The sequence below is a fragment of the Taudactylus pleione genome, unplaced genomic scaffold (genome assembly GCF_031769625.1).
Source record: "Taudactylus pleione unplaced genomic scaffold, aTauple2 ptg000687l, whole genome shotgun sequence".
In the NCBI taxonomy this organism is placed as follows: Eukaryota; Metazoa; Chordata; class Amphibia; order Anura; family Myobatrachidae; genus Taudactylus; species Taudactylus pleione.
This window is the reverse complement of record NW_028285089.1, coordinates 2111081-2133970: the sequence shown is the minus strand read 5'-3', so window position 1 is coordinate 2133970 and position 22890 is coordinate 2111081. Positions and strand designations below refer to the sequence as shown.

General features: G+C 44.8%; 1 protein-coding gene across 1 annotated transcript in view; it reads right to left on the bottom strand.

The window, feature by feature from the left end:
• LOC148477833 (uncharacterized) overlaps positions 1-19009 on the bottom strand; it is a 54692-nt gene extending 35683 nt beyond the window's left edge. The window contains exon 1 of the mRNA XM_088456138.1: positions 18935-19009. The gene's annotated coding sequence lies outside the window, so the exon portion shown is untranslated. The remainder of the gene's footprint in view (positions 1-18934) is intronic.
• Between the last annotated feature and the right edge of the window lie 3881 nt (positions 19010-22890).

Here is a 22890-nt window from a genome sequence, read left to right as displayed (position 1 = left end):
CTAGGGGTGTGCAACGTGCCGCCGCACATGGTGGAGGGCCGTGGGTGTGGCACCATCATTGCCCCACCGTGATGACATCATACGCACAACGTTGTGACGTTGCACGCTAAGTGCTACAGCACTGGTCCAGACAAATCCACTCAGATTTCTTAGTTGGACACTTCTTTGTAGAGCTAAGACCTGCAAATTCTCCACACAAGCGCCATGTCATTCATTCTAATAGTGTGACACAATTCTTTATTATTGGTATCTCTAATATCATACACTATTTTACACTCTCCTGTTTTTACCTCAAACAGATAACTATTACCATTTTCTAATCCAACTACTGTAAGTAAGTAGGGGATACTGTGTTTGTAGCACGCACAATACTAACAAAGAGTACAGGTGAACACTAAATAACACTAAATATAATGCAGCATTGTATTTAACTGCACAATGCCTGTGCCTGTTCAATTTCTATATTAGACAATCTAACAAAAGTTGAATGCATTGCTAAATTGTCTACTAACTCATTTGAAGACAATTTTGTAATTTAAGTTATATCGTAATGTAAAAAAAATACAATGCAAAGTGGTTTCCCCATGGTGTTAAGCTGCATACACACACAACGATTTAGTAAATGAACGATCTTAGTAAATGTTTTTCGTTTCATTTCTTCATTTTACTAAATGTAATGAACGATTTTTTTGAACTACAGACGATTTTTGCATATTCCCTTGCTCAAAATCGTTGAGTTGGTCAGTCTGACTGAACTACAAACTACAAACTACAAATGTGAATGCGCATGAGCAATAATCGTTCATCGTTTTAACTCAAAAAGTGAACGATTTTTGCAACGATTGAACGATAAATGATATTATTATCGATAATCGTTCAAAAAAATCGTTGTGTGTATATGCACCTTTTGAGGTGGGCTAAATCATCTGACTTGGAAAAACGAGAGTAGATGAGGCTTGGACAGAAAATAGGTACCATAGCACAGATACAGTGTCAGCATATAAGGATGTATAAGGAACAGGACTCAAAGGGTAGTATATTTTACTTACGGTATGGCAAGTAAGTTTAAGTGACACCATTTTACATAATTTTCCTCTTACTGTAGTAGACGGGTTGGATATGAGATCCCGGTGGTCGGGATGTCACTGGTCAGAATACCGACAGCGGCATCCTGACAGTCAGAATCCCGACACCCATAAGGAACAAGGTAAGTCTAACCCTTACCCCTACACCTAACCCTCTTTCCCCGGTGCCTAATCCTAACCTCCTAAACATAATATCCCCCTCCCATCACCCTAAACCTAACACTCCCTTCCTGGTGCCTAACCTAACCTGCCCCCCGAGTGTCTAAACCTAATCTTCTCCACACCCTAAACCTATCCCTTAACCCTAGTGCCTATCCTTAACCCTCCCCCTAATGCCTAAACCTTACCCTGCACCATAACCCTCCCCCAAACTCCAGATACTTACCTTCGGGATGCCGGCGGTCAGGATTTTGGTGCCAGGATCCCGATGTTGTTGGGATTTCAGCGCCGGTATTTCGGCCGTCGGCATCCCGCACGCCGGGATGTTGACTAGTTCCCGTAGTAGCTAGCTGTCTTAATACGCAGGGACAGTACTGAAGTTTAGTCCGTGAAAGTTTTCTAATAAATTCCCTGTTTTGAACACTGAGAGGTATATTTACTAAAGTGAAAGTTTTTAGAAGAGGAGATGTTGCCCATAGCAACCAATCAGATTCTAGCTATTATCTTCTAGAAGGTGCTAGGTAAATGTTAAGTATAATCTGCTTGGTTGCTATGGGCAACATCCCCATTTCCAAAAACTCTCACTTTAGCAAATAGCATCTGTTCCGTGACACGTCTGTATGCTGAATGTGCTTTACAGTTGTTGTTTTATCCCCAGCATCTCCTAGTCTCCCCTATCTCTTTCCTGGCCCTTCCCCATGAGGCCATGGCCCTTTTTCGAGTGCACTGTCTTATGTCCCTATATGAAAAATTAAAGGGGGGGGGTCACCGATGCTCTTTCCGGCACAGGGCACCAAAAAGTCTAGTTATGGCTCTGGTAATATGCCAACACCTTATAGATATAAATATACTAATAATGATAAATTCTCTTTATCTATTTCTAGACTGTACAAGATTCAACAAAGTACATGCACACATGCACACGTATCTCAGATCATGGATGAAGTCAAACTTCACTCAACTAGTTTCATTGCTATCATTCTATGTCAGGAACATTATTGTCTACTAAGTTGGAGCAATTGAATAATGTGCCACAGGTCTGATTTTTTTGGTGGGCCACAGGGGTGTGTCCTGTTGAAAATGGGGAATGGTCTTTTTTTTAATTTTGCATGGTTTCAGCAGATCTGGTAGGTGGCCAAACTTTTATTTCCAATCAGGGATATTGGCATAAATGAAATTCTCCCTGGCTCAAAACATGCAGAAAACCATACAAATGACAACTCAATCCTCAGGACCGTAGCATGGGCACTGTGTATGACGCATGCGGTGTGAGTCCGGGTGTTGGGCCAGCTCGTCTCCTCCTAATCCTATTGAGTTGACTCATGACTAGAGCAGCGGAGCTGCAAAGGGGAGCCACCCAGCGATCACTGGGCCTGATTCAGAGCCGGACGCTCATTGAGAGTGCTCGCTCTGAATCAGGACGTCCCTGTTTTTTTTTAAAGACGGCCTCCTGGCCGCTCGCTAAGCTGTGGGTGACCACCAACAGCTTTAGTGAGCGGCCAGGTGATGGTCGCGATGGTCACGACGATCGCGACCATCGGGGCTTGTGACGAGAGCCTTGTGGTAGGGTTTAGTTCCCGCAAGCCCCAGTGAACTTTCGGCTCTAATAGATTGATTCATTTGGGAGACACACAACCTGGGGAAATGATAGTCTATGGTGTCTCTTTGAGAGAAAACAGGCTGCTGAAACCAAGTGAACTGTACCTGGTAAAAAGTTTTTGTATTTTATTAGTAAGCTAGGACCATTCTGTGTTTAGTTAGTACTAGACGGCAAGGTGTTTATTTTTGTTATTTTTGTTTTGCTTTATAATAAAACAGTCCGAGGTCAGTTGCACCAGACCAATGGACTTTGAACCTGATTCAGACCCACTCGTAGCCGGACGATTTTTGCATTGTGCACATGCGTACGCATCGCAGTGCGCGAACTAGTACGAGAGATTGTGAAGCGTTCGCTTGCTGCGCATAGACAGTCCAGCAGAGTGAGTGACAGGAGAAGCCATATGTGGGTGGTGACAGGGGCTGGCCACTAGAAACGGGGGAGTGGAAGTGCGAACGCAGGCGTGCCTGTGCGTCTCAAAGCCGTTTCAGAAGCGTGCATAATTTAGAGGCAGCGTCACAGTACATGTCACCAGGCTGGTTTTTACAATGAAGTGCTCGAAGTGCTTGCGGCAGGGTATGGCCAGTCTCAAGCGCTGCGATCGCATCCGATGGTACCCAATGTACCAATGGTTGCATACACTTCCTGTGCGCAAGTGGGCATCTTAAGACAGGCTGGTGGGCATCTGCATACACAATGCGATTGCACGCTAAGACATAGTGGGTGTGCCAATGCCTTACCGTGCTATCGCTTGCCTTGCCGAAATTTGCATACGCATCTAGCAAGTGGGTCTGAATCAAGCCCTTTGTGTGATCTCTCAGCTGCTGCGCAGTGCCATATACCCCAGGAGATGGTACCAGTTCCCCGACCCTGTTACATGTGGTAGAGAATGCGGGTACACTGGTATGCGCATAGGTCAAGGGAGCAGCACCTTTGAGAGCCTTGCAGAAAACAGGTCTGTGTCTGTCTGGACTGAAATTAAATGTGGCACAGAGTAAAACTGCAGGTGCGATACTCTGCAGAGGCTTTTTCACAGTGTGACATGCTGGGAGCTGTGGTGCCTCTCAACAGAAGCAAGTCCAGGTGGTGTTTTGTCTGCACAGTTGTGGGATCCGGTTCAGTTAAACGACAAGACCTTCCTTTTTACTGGAAACCAGTAATGATACATGTCCTGGGTGAAAGTGGCTACAAAATTGCTGGAAAAACCTGACAACATGGAGGATATTGTCAAGGCCTTGCTACAAGCAACAGCAGTACAGCAGGAAGCCATCAGAGTACAGCAAGACGCTACCAGGCAACATCAACTGGAGATTGAGGAGATACGGCGGCAACATCAATTAGAGGTTGAAGAGACACGGTGGCAACATCAACTAGAGGTTGATGAGACACGGCGGCAACAGCACCAGGACCACGAGATCCTAAAAGAAGTGGTGCAGCATCTCGCAGCATGGCCTGGAAATGTTTTCCCAACATTCAAACCAGCTCCAGCTCCATAAGGGAAAAGTCATTTCCTTCAAAAATTGACAGAGACTGATGATGTAGAGGCGTACTTGACTACGTTTGAGAGGGCTGCCGAGCAAGAGAGTTGGCCTAAGGAACAGTGGGCTGGATTGCTGGCCCCCTTTCTCTCCGGTGAGCTTCAAAAAGCATACTTTGACTAAAGTACGGCAGATTCTTTGGACTATGAAACGCTAAAAGCAGAAATTCTGACTGGCCTGGGAATTACATTTTTGGTCTGAGCGCAACGTGTGCATCGCTGGGTGTGATACATGGACAAACCTCCCCGCTCACAAATGCACGACCTCATCCACCTGACCAAAAAATGGTTACAACCAGAGACATTAACTGGACCCCAGATGGTTGAAAGAGTTGTCATGGACCGTTACTTGAGGTCCGTGCCCATGGCTTTACACAAGTGGGTCCTAAGACAACTGACCAGATAGTGGAGATGGTGGAAAGGTATCTGGTGGCAGAGGAACTACTGACTATACTACAGCGGCCCCTAGATCCACGACAGCGCACTTCGGTGAAACCTAGTAAGACTGTTCCATGGGAAAAGGGTCCTGGGTGGTTAAAAGAATTTAAAAATGAAGAGACTGTGGGCACTCGGTCCAAAGATGGGTCAGTGGGGCCAGAAAGGTTTCACCTGCCTAAAAGGACTTGACAGTTAGGTGATTAAATGTTTTAGGTGTGGTATGCCAGGACATCTTATTGCTAATTGCCCAGTTGTTCAAGAACCTATGCAATGTGATGCTTTCTTTGAATGTCACAGAATGTATTACTTGGCCAGGTTAGCCTGTACTGTTGCACCTTTGGCTGAGTCCGAAAAACAAATGTGTGAAATTGTTATGGGAGGTAACTGGGTAAAGGCATTGTTGGACTCAGGAAGTGTAATCACAGTTGTGAAAGATGGGTTACTAAATGATTTAAAGGGCCAGTGAACAAATGTTGGTATAACTTGCATACATGGTGACACCTATTGTTATAATAAAAGTGAATATTTAGACCCTTTGTGGTTCAGCTATGGTTAATGTGGGAATGGTTCCTTCCTTAGTACATGATGTTATAACAGGGAGAGACTTTGCTCATTTTTGGAAATTATGGAAATCCCGTATGGTCACAGAGGTGAACAGTTTAAAGCCAGTAGACCATCCTGGTGATATGCTGGCCACAAGTGTGACCCCAGAACTCTCAGACCCTTGACCCTTGCCCTTTTGCTAGTATGGCTGGGGAAGTAATAGATAATGAGGAACAATATTAGGTACCTCCTCCAAAGGATGGAGAAGTGGTAGATAGTGCTGAAAGCATACCTCCCCTTGATCCCATCTTGTTAAGATCCAGAGAAAATGTGAAAGTTGTTAATGGGAAACCATTAGACCGAGATAACAGGCTTACATATCCACACATGGACCTTAACAATGAACTCTTGCACCAAGTGGCAAAAAGGGGTGAGGATGTGGTAGAACAGCTTGTGGCTCCCCAGACATATAGGAGAACTGTGTTGGAACTAGCTCATGGTCACATCACAGTAGGACACCTAGGGGCTGAAAACACCTCTGAGAGGGGTTTACAGTGGTTATTTTGGCCAGGGGTGTATAAAGATGTGTCTGAATTTTGTTCATCCTGCCCTGAGTGCCAGTATCAGGCTCCTAGACCCCATTTCAAGAGTCCCCTACTGCCCATGTCCAGGGGTGTATCTAAGGGTCAGTGCGCCCCTGGCAAAATAAGGGACTGGCGCCCCCCCCGCCTCCAACAGCTCTCCCCCCTCACAGCCCCGTCCCCTCACACAGCTTTTACTATTTTAATAGTAAAAAACACACTTTTACTTCCACATGGAAAAAAAACAGCCTGCCACCCTTCTAAGACCCCACTTTCCAGCCAGCCCTAGCAGGTCCCCTTCTGTGACCCCATTCCCCAGCCAGCCCCCATTCTAAAGTCCCCACTCCCCAGCTAGCCCCCATTCTAAAGTCCCCACTCCCCAGCTAGCCCCCATTCTAAAGTCCCCACTCCCCAGCTAGCCACCATTCTAAAGTCCCCACTCCCCAGCTAGCCCCCATTCTAAAGTCCCCACTCCCCAGACAGCCCCGGCAGGTCCCATTCTGTGCCCCCAATCCCCACTTACCTTGTTGTTGCAGTGGTCTCGCGGGCCGCCGCTCCTCTGTCCTCTCTTTAGCACTGGTCATGCGCGCCGGGTCTTCTCTCCACACACAAAAAAAACCTGATCTCACGGCACTGGCAGGTGCGTAGCCGCGCACTACAGGAAGCTGCGTGGATGAGGCTGCTGCTGCCAGTCCTCCCCGGCAGCTTCCCGAAGTGCATGCCTTCCGTCGCCAGGAGATGAAGGGGTTTTTTTTAAGAGAAGACCTAGCGCGTATCTACCACCTGGCCAAGGATGGCACCGCTGGGTGGCGCCCCCCCTTGGCCGGTGCCCCTTGCGACTGCCATCCTAGCCAATGTGTATATACGCCCCTGCCCATGTCTGTTATAGAGGTCCATTTTGACCGGATAGCCATGGCTTTGGTTGGGCCCTTGTTAAAGTCTGCTCAGGGGCATCAGTCAGTGTATCCTCGTAATAGTGGATTATGCTGCTCGATATCCTGAGGCAATCCCTTTGAGCAATATGTCAACCAAGGGCATAGCTAGAGAGCTGGTGCATGTTTTCAGCAGGGTGGGAATACCAAAAGAGATTTTAACTGACTAAGGTACCCCCTTTATGTCTAGAAATATGAAGGAGTTATATAAATTGTTTCAAGTTACTCACTTGAGAACCTCAGTTTACCATTCTCAAACAAATGGGTTGGTCGAGAGGTTCAACAAAACCTTAAAAAGTATGCTAAAAAAGGTTGTTGACAAGGATGGGAGAAACTGGGATTACGTATTGCCATATTTAATGTTGTCTGTACCTCAGTCTTCCACAGGATTCTCTCCTTTTGATCTGTTGTATGGGAGACATCCCAGAGGGTTGTTGGATATTGCTAAGGAGACATGGGAAGGACAGCCCACACCCTATAAAAGTGTCATTGAACATGTGCTGCAGATGCAAGATAGGATTACGGCCATGGTTGCCATTGTCAAAGAACATATGGAGCAGGCCCCACAAGCCCAACAGAGAGTGTATAACCAGAATGTCCGGGTACGTACATTCACCCCTGGGGACAGAGTGCTTGTTTTGATACCCACCGTGGAAAGCAAGTTTTGGCTAAATGGCAAGGTCCATATGAGATCAGGGAGAAAGTGAGTGAGGTTAACTATAAAGTATACCAACCAGGCAAGAGGAAGCCTGAACAAATTTACCATGTTAAACTAATAAAACCCTGGAAGGATAGATTAGCCCTGTCAGCCGAACCTAGCCCGCCAGTAGCTACAGTCCCTTTAATTCCAGAAGTAAAAGTGTCCGAAACCCTGTCAACTGCTCAAAAGAATGAGGCTAAGGAGTTCCTTATTAGGAACAGAGATTTGTTTTCAGCACCGCCCGGCCGAATGGCCATTATAAAGCATGATATCATTACAGAGCCAGGGGTTAAGGTCAACCTAAAGTCATATAGAATTCCTGAAGCACAGCGTGAGGCTGTCTCTAAAGAGGTTAAGAATATGCTAGAGCTTGGTGTCATCAAGGAGTCTAATAGTGAGCCAATCCCATAGTTCTAATTCCGAAGCCTGATGGCAGCTAAAGCTTCTGCAACAATTTTTGTAAATTAAATGCAGTTTCCAAATTTGATGCGTATCCCATGCCTCTTGTGGATGAGTTGATAGAGAGGCTAGCAACAGCCAACAGTAAAGCATCCTGAGGCAAAAGTGATAACTAAGTGGCTCGGGGAACAAAAAAATCTAAATTTTGGGTCGATGGCCAGAAAACTCCCCAGACCTTAATCCCATTGGGAACTTGTGGTCAATCCTCAAGAGGCAGGTGGACAAACAAAAACCCACAAATGCTGACAAACTCCAAGCATTGATTAGGCAAGAATGGGCGGCCATCAACCGGTATGTGGCCCAGAATTTGATTGACAGCATGCCAGGGTGAATTGCAGAGTCCTTGAAAAAGAATGGTCAACACTGCAAATATTAACTCTTTTTATAAACTTAATGTGATTGTCAATAAAAGCCTTTGACACTTATGAAATGCTTGTAATTTTACTGCAGTATACCATAGAAACATCTGATAAAAAGGTCTAAAAACACTGAAGCCGCAAACTTTCTGAATACTTGTGTCATTCTCAAAACTTTTGTCCATGGCTGTAGTGCATTTCTACTTTCTTTCCTAAATATATAGACTGGACTAGTCCGAAGCTTTTTCCTAACTAAATATATGTATTTTTAAAACTTAGCAATGTTGTAAACTCCAGCAAGACTTTTTTTGGATTCATTTCAAGGCTGACTCATTGCTGAATTATTCTTTTTGGCAAACAGTTTGTGAAATTACAATGTGCTAAACTGCCAAGTTATCTGTGGAGATGTGTTAGAGAAAGTAGAATTATTGTGTGGGAAAGAAGTCAGAGATTGTGGGCTGTGTCTTGTAACCTCATTTTTTCTTCTTCAGTGCTCTCAAGTTCAACTTCTAGAGAGTGATATACAGTATATGGGCCAGATCATTCTGTCATATCCAGCCATCTGTGCTTTGTCATATGTAGATGACAAGAGTCAGGTTATGTCAACACACCATTATGCTTCTAGGCTTTTTTGTTCCCAGTTTACTAATTGACTACCCTCACGCTATTAGAAAGAAAAAAGATAACCATACTAATGCACGGCTGCTTTATCACACGGATCGCACATACAATACAAAAACCTGTCAGGATGCAGCCTGGGATCGGCCGTTACTCACGTCTGCGATGGCGTCTTCGGGCTCCTAAGCATCCGGACGTCAGCCGTGGAGACAGGTTGTGGCTGAGTATTCTGCCCTGGGACTGCTTAGAGCTTTCATGTGTGCATCCTGTTGCTGCAGGTGCAGTCCTGGGCGCTGCCATGTTGGTTCATGTCATCTGATATGTATCCTCCTATGGTAGTTCTGTGGTTAGTCAGCTGATGTCTCTGGCCAATGACTAGCCGTCAAGGGGTATTTTAGGGCACTTTCTGTAGCAGGTAGTTGCCTTTACAACTTTGCTCTCATAGTGGTTTCTACTGTGACTGCGGCTCAGGCTCTGCAGTGTTCCTACCCAGTGAACCCTCCTTGTGACTACCATTGCTGTTCAGCTATTCATTGCTGACCACCACCGCTGTTCAGTGTTTCATACCAAGTGCTGACTACCATCGATTCCCAGTGTTTCATATCAAGTGCTGGTTAACATCGCCACTCAGCATCTCATACCAACTATCGATTACCATTGATTCTCAGTGTCTCATACCACGTCCTGATTACCATCGCTATTCAGCATCCCATACCAGGTGCTGATTACCAGTGCAACTCACATATCAGTCATTGGAGCATCATCCTTGCTCATCAGTGCTTATATGGTCCTCCCATATCTATCTCTGTGTTTTCTCCAGGTACCTGCCTCAGCGGCTGTGACCTCTTCACTTGGTGCAGCGAAACCCACATCCCGCTTGGAGGGGTCAATGGTGAATACCATAGAGTGGACTAGACTCTGTGCCCTGGGGTAGGTCTCGCCAACACCTGGGAGAGACATATGAAGAGGATGTATATATTGCTTTCCCGTTTCCACTCACCCGCTGCCCTTAACCCACCAGCCCAAGTTCCAGCAGTTGTAGCCTATATACATCCGGGGCGTGACAACATTATTACTGACTCACCCCAGTTTAAAAAATGTTCAAGTTGTAATGTTTTGTACCTGGCATTCTTGTCTAGGAAATGCTACTGTGCAGACCGTCAGCGCATTACTTATATTGTTTAGCATTATTCTATATATGTATGTTAGATAGCGTAATATTTCTTGAAAGTCAGTATTACGAAAATTGCAGTAGTGTTGTAAGACCATGCTCATTGGGTAGATTCTATTGACTGCAGTGGCGTCATGAGGGGGCTGCGGGTCACACCCGGTTGTCACCCTCGGAGGGGGTGACACCAAAATGCCGGCTCCACTGCAGTGACAGAAGCCCGGTGCTGCAGAGTGACATTCTCCTGCAGCACCCGGCTCCTGTCATTGAAGAGGAGCCGACAGTGTTGACAGCCCAGTGTCCGGGGGCAGCCCAGTATCTCCAGTGATGCTGAGCTGCTCCCGGAGTGATGTTATCGGGACCCCCTGTGAGGCCTCGCCCCCTTTATTTAGGTCATGCCCCCTTTCAGAGGCTAATGATGCATATAAAAATAGTTGAGAGATCTACAAGGGATGTAGTTAGCATCCCGACAGTCAGGATGCCAGAGGTCACCATATCTTAAGAGAGGCGTAAGGAGCAAATAGGGTTGAAGTTGCAAAAAGGATTAATGAAAAGGGGCAGACTAGATGGGCCAAGTGGTTCTTATCTGCCGTTTCTATGTTTCTACCGAAAGCAGCATCCCGACTGTCAGAATCCCAACATAATGCGGAGGTAAATAGTTATTAAATGTGCAGCATGTGTGCCTATCTCTTCCATCAGACAGCATGCAGTGTAAGGTTGTGTTCCCAAATTTTCACATGGCAGCTTTTTTTGCCCACTTAGCATGTGACAGACAGGAATTTTAAGTTCATTCATTTTTTTTTTGCAGAGTGAAGACAGAAAGCATTTGTTTCAGCCTTCAGCTGGTGATCTTCCATAGTGTAAGACTGCATGGGCAACCAGGCCAAATAAGACATATGTTATGGAAGCCAACTACAGCAACAGATTTAAATGGGATTTAGGGGTCTATTTACTAAGCAGTGTTAGGTGAAGTGAAAAGTGAAGAGTGAAAAGTGATAAGGTGCCAGCCAATCAGCTTCTAACTGCCATCTCACAGGCTGTGTTTGAAAAATGACAGTTGGGAGCTGATTGGCTGGCACCTTATCACTTTTCACTCTTCACTTTTCACTTCTATCACTGCTTAGTAAATAGACCCCTTAGTGAGAATGTTGACATTCAGAATGTTGACACCGTAATAACGACAGGCTCAGAATGTCGGCATGTTCAAAATGGCGACGTTCCATGCATTGACACTGAAAAATGTCAACATGTTTAAAAAGTATGACATTATGAACAGATCAACACATGAAATAAGGGTTAGGATTAGACTGTGGTTAGAGGGCCTGATTTAGTACCGATCGCAAGTGCAACTACGCATACAGATCGGGTGACTGTTTGCCATCGCCCATACGTATAAGCCGTACTGCGACTACAGATGCACAGAGGAATCCATCGCAGAGTGACAGGCTGTCAGCGTTTGGGGGTGGTGATGGGGGAGTGGTCAGAAAATGAGGTTGCTTTGGGGTGCATAAATTAGCTACTGCATATGCAGCATGAGAGACCATTGCTTATGTGTAGACTTGCAGTGTCTGCGGCTGGTCAGACTTGGTGTAAATGCTGCATGAGTGGTTAATGTACATTGGTGGTACCATTGTTTACACAGAAGAGCGACATTGGATGGATGTGAGAAAGCAGTAGTGGGCGTCTTTATGTCAGCTGAGCTTTGGAAAGCATTAGCATATTTTCACCGCTGCGTTCCATACGAAATCACAGTTGCAATCGCAACTCAGGCCCAGAGTTAGGCTGCAATTAGGGTTAAGCTTATGGTTAGTGTTAGGCTAAAATATTAATGCCGAAATGCCTGTCGACATTCATAATGTTGACATAATGCACATGTCAACATTATATCAGTGTCAACATTGTGACACTTTAAGTGTTCAGCGTAGAATTTGCATGTTCTAAAAATGTGTGAGTATAGCTCTATATTTGCACAGTTTCAAAACTCGGACCCTATTACGTTTTGCTCCATATCGGAATTAATGCCAGTTTTTTTACGGGACCCCTGCAGAAGGTGAAAACTTTTTCAAAACCGCCATTTTTAGGTAAAAACATCAGGACTTGGTGTAGAATCACAGGAACACTCTTCTTAATGACTAATTAGGCAAAAAGATGGCCTAATTCACTACCGATCGCAGCTGCGAATGCAATAGCAATTACGCACGCAGTTCAATTGCGATAGTATGCTAATCCATTGCGATCTCTATGCAGCCCCAGCACTACACAAGGATGCTCACTTTACCTTACACACATCCGTAATCCTTAGCAAGACTGCGAAACCATTGGTTCAATCGAGTACCATCACAGCCTCACGCACATTTGCACAAGCTCTGACCTCACTCAGAAATTGCTAACTTCATCGCACGCTATGAGGCCTCAAGCTGCGCATGGCATCGCAGTGGATAATTTATGTGCACCCCTGCAACGGCGTTCAAATACACTGGTACGCCTGTGTTTCGCCCGACCACCCCCCGTCACCACCCACAAACGGTACTTCCTGTCAATCACTCTGTGATGGGTCTGCATAGTCACTGCAATCACAGTCCCGATCGAAGTGGCTTGACCGCGCAGGCACACTGCGATGCATGCGCAGAACACAACAATCGGCCAATTGCGTGCGTAATTGCAGTTGCGAACGGTAATGATGAATCTGGCCCCGAGTCAGATGTAGATGCAGTACAGTATGTAAATGCAGAACACTGAAGGCTGAATCAGATGCAAAAACTGGAACAGAGCTGGAAGCTACCGCAGCCAGGAGGTCATAGCAATAAGAGCCGGAATAATACATGGAAGTGGGAATGGGGGCGCCAATCAGGGACCATTGGAGGGTATAAATACTCTGCACTTTTCATCACATGTCAACCATTGCCTAAAGAAGGATCCCCAAGATCCGAAACACGCTGCAGTAACGTTTACATGTGAATCAGAGGGAGTCTAGTGGATCCAGCCTACCTTGGACTTTGTAAAAGCTTCCTGCGGTGGTGACGAGTGGCTGAGCCCGGGACCCTCTTGCTAATTATCTGGCACCAGCCCACCGCAGCGCCGAATTCTGGTGAGGAGGCTGTTATATGGAACCATTTATTTATTTTTTATTTCTTTATGTATGTTTATTATTGAATAAATCAAATTGTTGTTTTCCAATTTATCTTGTGGGTAATTTAGGTTTATCTGACCTTCCGTAGGGCACAATTAAGCGTCAACCTGTTAACATGTTATTTGTCTTGACTTTGAACTATTGGAGTTGGATGTTGCTCCTTTTTGTGTTAAAGGAGGCTGTACGATTGTTTTTTGCGCACAGAGTATTATTAACAAATTTTTTTTTATGCAAAATGACCAAGGCAGCCATGGATGGCAGTGACATGTGCTCCTCTATAAGCATATTTATTGAGTGAGGATCTTTTTAAATATAATTTTACACTTTTTATTTTGAGCTTATCATGCCTCCCAACTGTCCCTATTTCCATGGGACAGTCCCGCTTCTTGGGCACTGTCACACTCATGGGCCGCGGTTTCTCGCGGGCGGGGGGGAGGTTGGGAAGACACAGGTGCTCTGCATAGCAGAGCAGCAGTGAATGGATGGCATGCGCATGCTTTGGTAGAGACTGGGGGCTGTCCACTGTCCAGCAGCTCCCGGAGAGCTGGGCAAGCCCCCAGCATGATGAAAATGGGGGCGTGGCTAGCGGGATGGCATTTCCCACAAGGCCACAACCCTTGCTCATAAATCACACATCTGTCCCAGCCTCCACCACACATATGTTGGGAGATGTTTTATGTCATACTGGATTAGTAGTAAAATTAGAATTCTAATTGTACTTTTCCTTTTTGAGTCGTATATTTCCGCTTTAAGTGCTTACCACTGGAGAGAATATTTTCTTTTACATTAAATAAAATACCAGCAAATTAATTAGATAGTACTAACAAAACCTGGTTCATCAATCAAATATCTAAAGAAAATCAATGGAAAGCACAAACTCGCACATATTCTCCTTTCAGTATATGTGCTGACATGGAACTTGGCAACCAGACAAGAGCAATATTGTTGCTGGACTAGTCCCAAGCTGTTTGCTAAGTACACAAGTTCATTTTCCAGACACTGCACAGCATATTTTCTTTTATATACCTGATGCTAAACTGGGCACCAATGGAGCTGTATTTCAGTAATTGTTAACCATTATGTGCAACATAGGTTACCATAATATGATTGTGAAGAACAATAAACATTTAATTTATATCTATCACTATTCACCAAATTACGGCTGTCCAATACAGAACAGACCATAGTAGTCAATTACCAAATGTAAGCAATCTTTGTTTCAACACATACTACAGGTAGTTAAGAGGCAGGCCCACCTGGCCCTAGGCGATTACCTCTATGGTCTTGTGGATAATCTGGTCCTGCATTCACTACACTACAAAAAATGACATAAACTACAACACACTATAGAAAAGTACATCTATAACACTACACTACACTACAGAAAAGTACATCTACTACCCTACTCTACAAAACAGTGCATCCACTACACTACAGAAAATACATCAACTACACAAAACTACATAGAAGTTCATCCACTACACTGCAGAAAATATGGGGGAAAATGGTGGCAATATGTATTAAAAAAAAAAAACATAAATGTGGCAAATATTACAGTTTAAATGTTACTGAAAGGGACACAGATTATAATTCTTTGCTTATATTTTATTATAATTTATTTGCTGGTAAATATCATGTCCAAATCTGATTACCCTGGCTTGGCAGTTACTCAGTAACATGTCATACAATGCATATATTTAATATTTTATGTCCTTATTTGTTTAGCATAAACATGTATCTTTCCAACTGTAACCTACTCTCAGGTGCAAGATATCTGTATAATACTATAATTATTTATTAATTTATATTTATTATAGATATTATTTATACAAACATACAAATGCCCTATAGCCTCTTACTAGCGTAATGCGTGGTACACTCCTGACCGACGTAGATGCTGGCCCACCGATCGAGTGACCAAATTCATAAGCATACACACTTGCCAATCGGCCGCTCGATATGTCTGGCCAGAGATCACAACTGGGCTGGCATCTAAATTTGGCCGCCCAGATGTGATGTCATTGTCGCTGTTTCCTGCGCCCAGCATAACAGGTTGGTCTGTCAGCCGTTCTTAAGCTGCATACACACAGTACGATCTGTACCACCAACTACTTGAAAGATATATTTTAGTGAAGTCATGCTGCCACATCTCTGAACAGGCAAAATTGACAATATCGTGCAAGTATGGACAATCATAGATATCGTTATCGTTCATACAGCGATGCGCATCGTTGGTCGTTCACTGCATAAATATGAACGATATATCGTTGAACGATATCGTTATCGTTCATAGATATCGTACAGTGTGCACGCACCTTTACACACAGATGTGCACACTATATGTTTCAGATATATTACATCTGTCCGAACGATATATCGTGCAACGTGTACCCAGTGTTACAGTGGTAATATCTTTTCACCAGCTTCACTAACCAGGCATAAGTTATGCTATTGTTTGGACTGTGTATTTATCTTGGTTTGTATATGTTGTGTGGTGCAGTAGGTCTTGAGTATACAAATGCCAGTGCACCCTACAAAGCAGTGTTGTGTCTGTTCACCTGAGACTGCTTGCTTCATATGCTGTGTCCTATGTGTGATGTCCACCAGTGAATGACTGCACCCACCAAGAAGTGACTGGTCACATCCCTTTAGCTGGCCCCTGCATTCCTCTGGTGGGCACTTCATGCCACAGTCCAACACTGAGAAGGAGGAATTTCAGAAAAATAACATTTATTTTGGAAAATCTGTTTTCATCTTGCACCTTGTCTATATTATTAAAACACTAAATTGTCAAGAGTCTAAATTAATGTGGTTTTGTTGCATTCATCACTGAGTGAAGGTATGATAGAGCCAGGGGCGTTTTAAGAGAGGAGGGGGCCCATGTGCATTCCTCGTGTGGGGCCCCCTCGTCTCTCTCTGGTGGCTGGCAGCCGACTGACGTGGCTGGCCAGGAACCGGAGCATTAGTAGACTCTGACACTAGGGTGTGCCCGGAGACTACTGCGCATACGCAGAACGCCAGTAAAATGGCCGCGGCGACCATTTTCCGATGTTCTATGCATGTGCAGTAGACTCCGGGCACACTCTAGTGCCCGGAGTCTACTGCGCGTGCGCAGAACACCGGAAAATGGCAGCGGCGGCTATTTTTCCGGTGTTCTGAGCAGCAGTGACACCCAACGTGGGACCTCGGACAGGTGAGTTTAAAAAAAATATGGGTGCAGTATGTGCGGTGCGGGGCCCTCCTGGACCCGGGGGCCCATGTGCCCCGCAACACTGCACCCATTATAGATACGCCACTGGATAGAGCCCTTCCAAATCGCCATCTGGTCCATCTCTTAATTTGTATGATCATATAAGACAGGGATGGGGACCCTCCGGCCCGCAAGATCATTTTATCAGGCCCAGCCAGCTGTGGCTCTCTCCGCAGTGATCGCAAAATACACGCTATAGTGCTACAGGCACTAAGGGACCCAGTTTTAAAAATGACTGGATCCTGCAGGAAGCACTGTGTGCACTGCAGCTGCCAGACCAGTAACATCCCTCAGCAGCTCCCAACCAATGACTGCACGCGTGAACGTCTCCTCAACCTAATAGCATAACCATCTCTTCCTTGTCACGTGACGGCTCTCTTCACGGATCCCTGAGGTGGAGCTGAGCTGCCATTTTCCTCCAGCAGCTGCTGTACCATGCGCCACACGGGCAGACAATGTGCCTTGGGCCTCCATGCTCAGGTCTGCAGCTAGGTGACGCCGGATTCCTTCCTTCTTCTGCTGGGCCCAATCCTCTTCTTGTCAGACCCCAGCCCGGAGCCGCCATGTCCGGCCAGAGCATAACGGACTGCAAGACCACCACCCATGAGATCATGGGCCCCTTAGAAGCACCTGGACTGCGAGTAGGCTACATCTTATGCTAACCAGTGCCCGGTGTTTTAACTGTGTGTGTGTGTGTATGTATATATACTGTGTGTATATAATACTATATATATATATATATATATATATATATATAATATATATATATAATCTCTCTCTCTCTCAGGCACATTTTTAAGTTGATAATTTTGTATGGCCCGTGAATGATTTTAGAAATATCCAAATGGCCCTTGGCAGAAAAAAGGCTGCCCACCCCTGATATAAGACATGGTATATGAATGAACTTTTAGCTCAATAAAGATATATATATCAAAGTCCTAATAACAGCAAATGTTTCACTATACTGTAGTTAAAGTAATACAGATTAATATACCTAGAGCCATACATATTAAAGAATATTGAGAAATATCCATTTTTAGGGTTGGGGGGATCCCTCAGATTTAAGAAGGAAGGACAGTGGTCCCTTCATTTTCAACTGCAAAAGCAATCCCCACAAGGTTTTTTTGCGGCTGCTAAACTGTCTGATTTACCAAGCTTGTTCCTAAATGCTAACACAACCTGAAGATTGCGTTAGCCCATAGTAGCCTAGGTGCTACTATATAGCAGATTCTTATAGCAGATTCTTTTCTCCATCAGCTCCATCTCTCTCCATCAGCTCCCACTGACAAATGTGCAGGCCGTGCATACGCAGTACGTGTGCCGATGCCACACCTGGAACCATAATGATAGTGTGAGCTATCCCTCTGCTTTTAGCTCTTTGCTGGGATGGGCTCTTATCAGAATCTGTGTCCCGGCAGGAGACCTATGTTATATTCCAGTTACAATTGTAATTTTCACCTTATGAATTTAGTGGAAATGATCATATCAACACTGCATTTAAAATGTGGGATATAAAAATTGGCCCCTGAAACATGACACAGTGAAAAGTAGAGCAAAACAAAAATGATCACAATCTTCTGTTCTTAAAGGCAATTAGTTGCTGTTTTGCTAGACAGTCTACTAAGTTGCCACGAGTATCTGATTTGCTAAGCACATGATTCTATATGTTGTAATACACACAAAGTAACTTTCTAGTTATTAGGTTATCTCATCTGTTTTGTATTTTTGATACATTTTATTTATATGCATTTCGAATTCAGATGATCTATATTTTTGCTCCTGCAAGTGTCTTTATTATTACAAATTGCTGGTTATCTTATATAGTAACTAATGCCTATGTTCTGTTTTTAGAGCAAAGCAGCATCAAATCTAATACTGCATTATTATATATAACGTAGCTTTGCTCAGAAACAAAGCAGAGATGACCCAACCCCAGCTGCCTCAGTGGTGATAGGGATTAATCTTACTATAACGTGTATGTGCATTCCTTCAATCTGCCCTGACTCCTCAGAGTGGAAGTGTGCTGATTTTTCCTCTATATTGAAACATGGCTTCAATTAAACGTGGTGTTCTGCTGTACACATATATATAACTATTCCGGTAGGCATCAACAATGCAAGTTTTCCTGAGCATCTCTATGGGGTGCGAGTAAAAAGTTGCGCTGTTTAGAGGTGTATTTATAATGGGTGCAGGGTGTGCGGTGTGGGTTTGTCGGTCAGTATCCTAACCCTACCCCTAACCCTAACTCTCCCACCCCGGTGCCTAAGTCTAACCTCCCCTCCTAGTGCCTAACTCTAACCCTCCCCTTTAGTGCCTAACCCAGACCCTCCTCTTACTGCGTAACCCTAGCCCATAACCCTCCCCCTAACCCCAGTACTTACCATTGGGATGCCTGCGGTCAGGATGGCAGCGCTAGGATTCTGACAGGTGTCTGGATTCTGGCGCTTGCATTCTAAGCACCGGCATACCGACTGTCGAGATTATAGCTACATCCCTTCTGTACAACTCTGCAGTAGATAAATAACCAATATTACAGTTTGTTTTGTAAATATTGCAAAAATGACAGCAATGAGCTAAGCATAACAAAGTTACTTGTAGCTTATTACCATATCTGTTGATGCATGACTGCCACCTACTGGCTGATTAATTATATGAATATACAGTTTGTTTATTGTCTTTTTATGACATGTATACATAGGTTTACTAAACTGTTTAGGTCTCCCACTCAAAATCATTTCAGTTTTATGTGTTCATGGATATTTATCCTGAACCCCTGGAGATGACTGCTGCAGGTTTGACAAGGCAGAAGAAACTTTCATGAGCTGACAGACTATATAGGAGTGAAGGCTGACAGACTATATGGGGCTGATTAAGAGTTTCCAGCTGCTGCGACCACTTTAAAGTCTATTGCTACTGTATAGTCGCATCTGTGACTTTGTGCTAAAGCTAGTATCAGCCCTGCCCCTGGTGTACAAGTGTGTATCTCATTGTGCAAGCACTGAGTCGCCCACTTTGTGCATTTGTAGATGCAACAATCCCACTTATTTAGTCTTTAGACACAACTATCACTCACGTCATTGAAACTTTCACCAGTCCCATGCTAGGTGCAGGTTCCACATCAGAGTGTGGCCTCCAATGTATGCAATTGTGCATCTGAGCTCACAACCAGTTACCAGCTCGGCGACACTAACGTGACACTCCCATAATTAGACAATGGATCTCCATATGTCTGAATAGCCACTTCCCAGAGACTGCCCAGGAATGCCCAATACATTTAAAATACGTTTCTGAGACCGTGCATCTCTAATGCTACTGCATGCACACACCATGGGACACATGTGCTGTTCGACTTTTAGCTACTTTATGCATGCAGTTTGAAAATATCGGCCATTTGTGTGAATATCGGCATTGCGTCCAACTAAGCATCAGGCCTCATGAGTCTTGAAACTAGTTCAGTCCTTAATTCGCTAAAATGACAAAATATTCTAGTTTGTTCAATTGTTTCTTTAAATCCCATTATGCATCTGTTCAATAGGTGTAATGTGATAACAGATGCTTCATTGCAAGTTAACAGAGGGCCTGATTCAGAGATGGACGGATTTGCAGAGGCGCACACAAGCGGCTGTGCAATTCCGTCCATCTACGATGCAAATGCAGAAGGACATGTCAGACACCTCCTTGCTGCATTTGCGATCCTAGCACTGCGAGCACCATCACAGGCTGGAATAACCATCGTGAACGATGGTCGTGGCAATTGTGCCTTTGATCAGGCACTGGTCACTTAAGAGGCCAGGAATCTGTGTCTGCCAACGCAGAGCCTGGCCTCGTCCCTCCCGGAAAACATGGGTGACACGCCCCCTTTTCCAGGAATGGTGACCAGCCACGCCCCCGCTCTGCTCCCCAAATGTTACAGCATGTCATGGCTTGGGGGAGTCTGCATGCGTAATTGCAGGATCCGTTCTGCACATGCCAATCCCGCTCTAAGTATTATATTTACTAAGCTGTTGTCGGAGAACTCTGGACACTGGAATGTAAATGTAAAATACCATTTGTGTATTGTATTTAATATTATTCCATTTAAGTCCAATGGCCTGAAACACTTTGAAAAGCTGACACTTAGTAAATATACCCATAAGGTTCAATGGGGTCAGGGCACAACAGTGTAATGAGTCAAAATTACACTATGTTAAGCAGATGGTACAAACATCAGCGTATCTATAATTGGTACAAGGTGTATGGTGCACACGGGCCCCTGGGACCAGGATGGCCCACACCGCACACCCTGCACCCCCAGTTTATGTACTTAACTCTATGCCAAAGCCGCTGTCATCCATGGGAAAATGGCACAGTTGGTATTTTCCCAAAGAGCTGCGCATGCCAGAGTCTACTAGTCATGTGGTCAAGCGAGAAAGGAGTAAGCCGCATGAAGACTGCATTCAGGCCCCCTCCTCTCTTAAACAGCCCCTGGGTGTACTGCACAGTAATCTAAACAAACATTTCTACCCAAATATAAACATAACAAAAAATTGTATAGAAATTGTATAGAAATCTATGCTATATAGTTTGTATTTCTAAGCTAATGTTTACAATAGCTGTATGTGGTGATAAATACAGCTGGAAGGAATAATCAGATGCTACAAAAAACCCAAAAGGCAAAATTAACTTCCTGTCGGTTTTGAGTCTATTTAAAAAAAAACGTTCAATTATTGGTATCGACGTCAGATTGCAGTCTAAAAAAACAGCATTTATTAAGCATCGATTTTGACTGTCATTTGAAATCCAACGTTCCCAATGGAGTTTAAACCACTATACTGCAGCAGATTCAATGGCAACCCCACTGTCAATCTGCTGCAGAAGTGAAGCCCTGCACAGATCACTTTGATCTGTGCAGGCTTTGTTTGCTTCATATGTGAATAAATGGTTACAAATAGAAAAAAAGCATGGGGTTCCCCCTCAAATCCAAAACCACCCCCGGGCCTCTGAGCCTAGGCTGGTATTTGAAAATAGAGGGAAAAAACAGAGAGGGGTTCCCCCTATTTTGCAATAACCAACTCTAGGCTTAACCAGCCGGGGACTGATGCTATAGCAGGGGGACACACAGCATGGGGTCCCCCTGTCATAACAGTAACCAGCCCCAAACTGGAAGCCCAAAGATGGAATTCCTATGGAAGTGGGGACCCCGAAAAGTAACTAGCCCTGGTGGAGGTGGGTGCAAAGGTAATAGGCATTAATATTGTTTTTTACAGCCAAGTGAACCACAAGTGCCAGCATGTCTGGACATTAAGGGCCCACTGTCACCTGTAGTCCACCTGTATAAAAATATATTAAACAAAAGGCATGACATGAACACCAACTGGGAAAGTCCTTTATTAAATAAACAAACCCCCACATATCCCTTGTTTACCTCTTTATTACTTACAAAATGCAGGGATCACATCCTCTTTGTTCCATGTAGGCATCCACGGGTCTTTGCTCCAGCTAGTATACTTATGGTTACCCTCTCTTCCTGGTGAATTGTGTGCTTTGGGCTCCTGGTCTCTCAGTGTCATCAACAAACAACTCTTCCGATCATCCATTACAGCAAGTCTGACTTGACCTGCTGCTCTCAGACGCTGGTGCATATGCAGTGAGGAGCAGGCATATCGGGCTCCCAATATGTCTGTCTTCTCACTGAATACAGGGATTGTGGAGTGGCCGGACATTACCCGAAGATGCCGGACAGGTAAGTGTACATGAATGGCAACTAAACATCACTGTATATTGCATCAATGTGATGCGATATATAGTGATATCTTTTAGTAGCCACTTCATGTTGTACATGAAGAGACCCCTTAGTCTACTTTGTTCTGTGTAGATCTGCATTAGTTTGCCTATGCCTAGCTACCTTTTACCATGTGACAGGTCAAAGGGTTGAATCCTCCATTTTATTTTACTGCAGTTATTCTGTGTATGAGTTGCTGACAGGAGCTGTGTTAAGTCTCCACTACCCTACAGGCTTATATCTTCTTACCACACATTGGGGCTGATTCAGACCCGATCGCAAGCGCTCAAAAGCGGGACGATGTTTTCCCCCTGTGCCGCCTCCGGCGTGTGCATGTGCGAGACCCGGCCAACGATGCCCGCACCGTCGCTACGGGTCTCACACCACAAAGGGGCGGCTGTCGATTGTGATTGACAGCTCGCCCCGTTTTGGAGGAGGGCAGGGGGGGGTGGCTACACAAATGGAGGCATTCCCGAAGGAACGCTTGCCATTTGTGGGAGGCACCACTGGCATCACCAGTGATGTCAGTGGTGAGCTTCAGGCTCTATTTAGAGCCGGAAGCTCACTGGGGCTTGA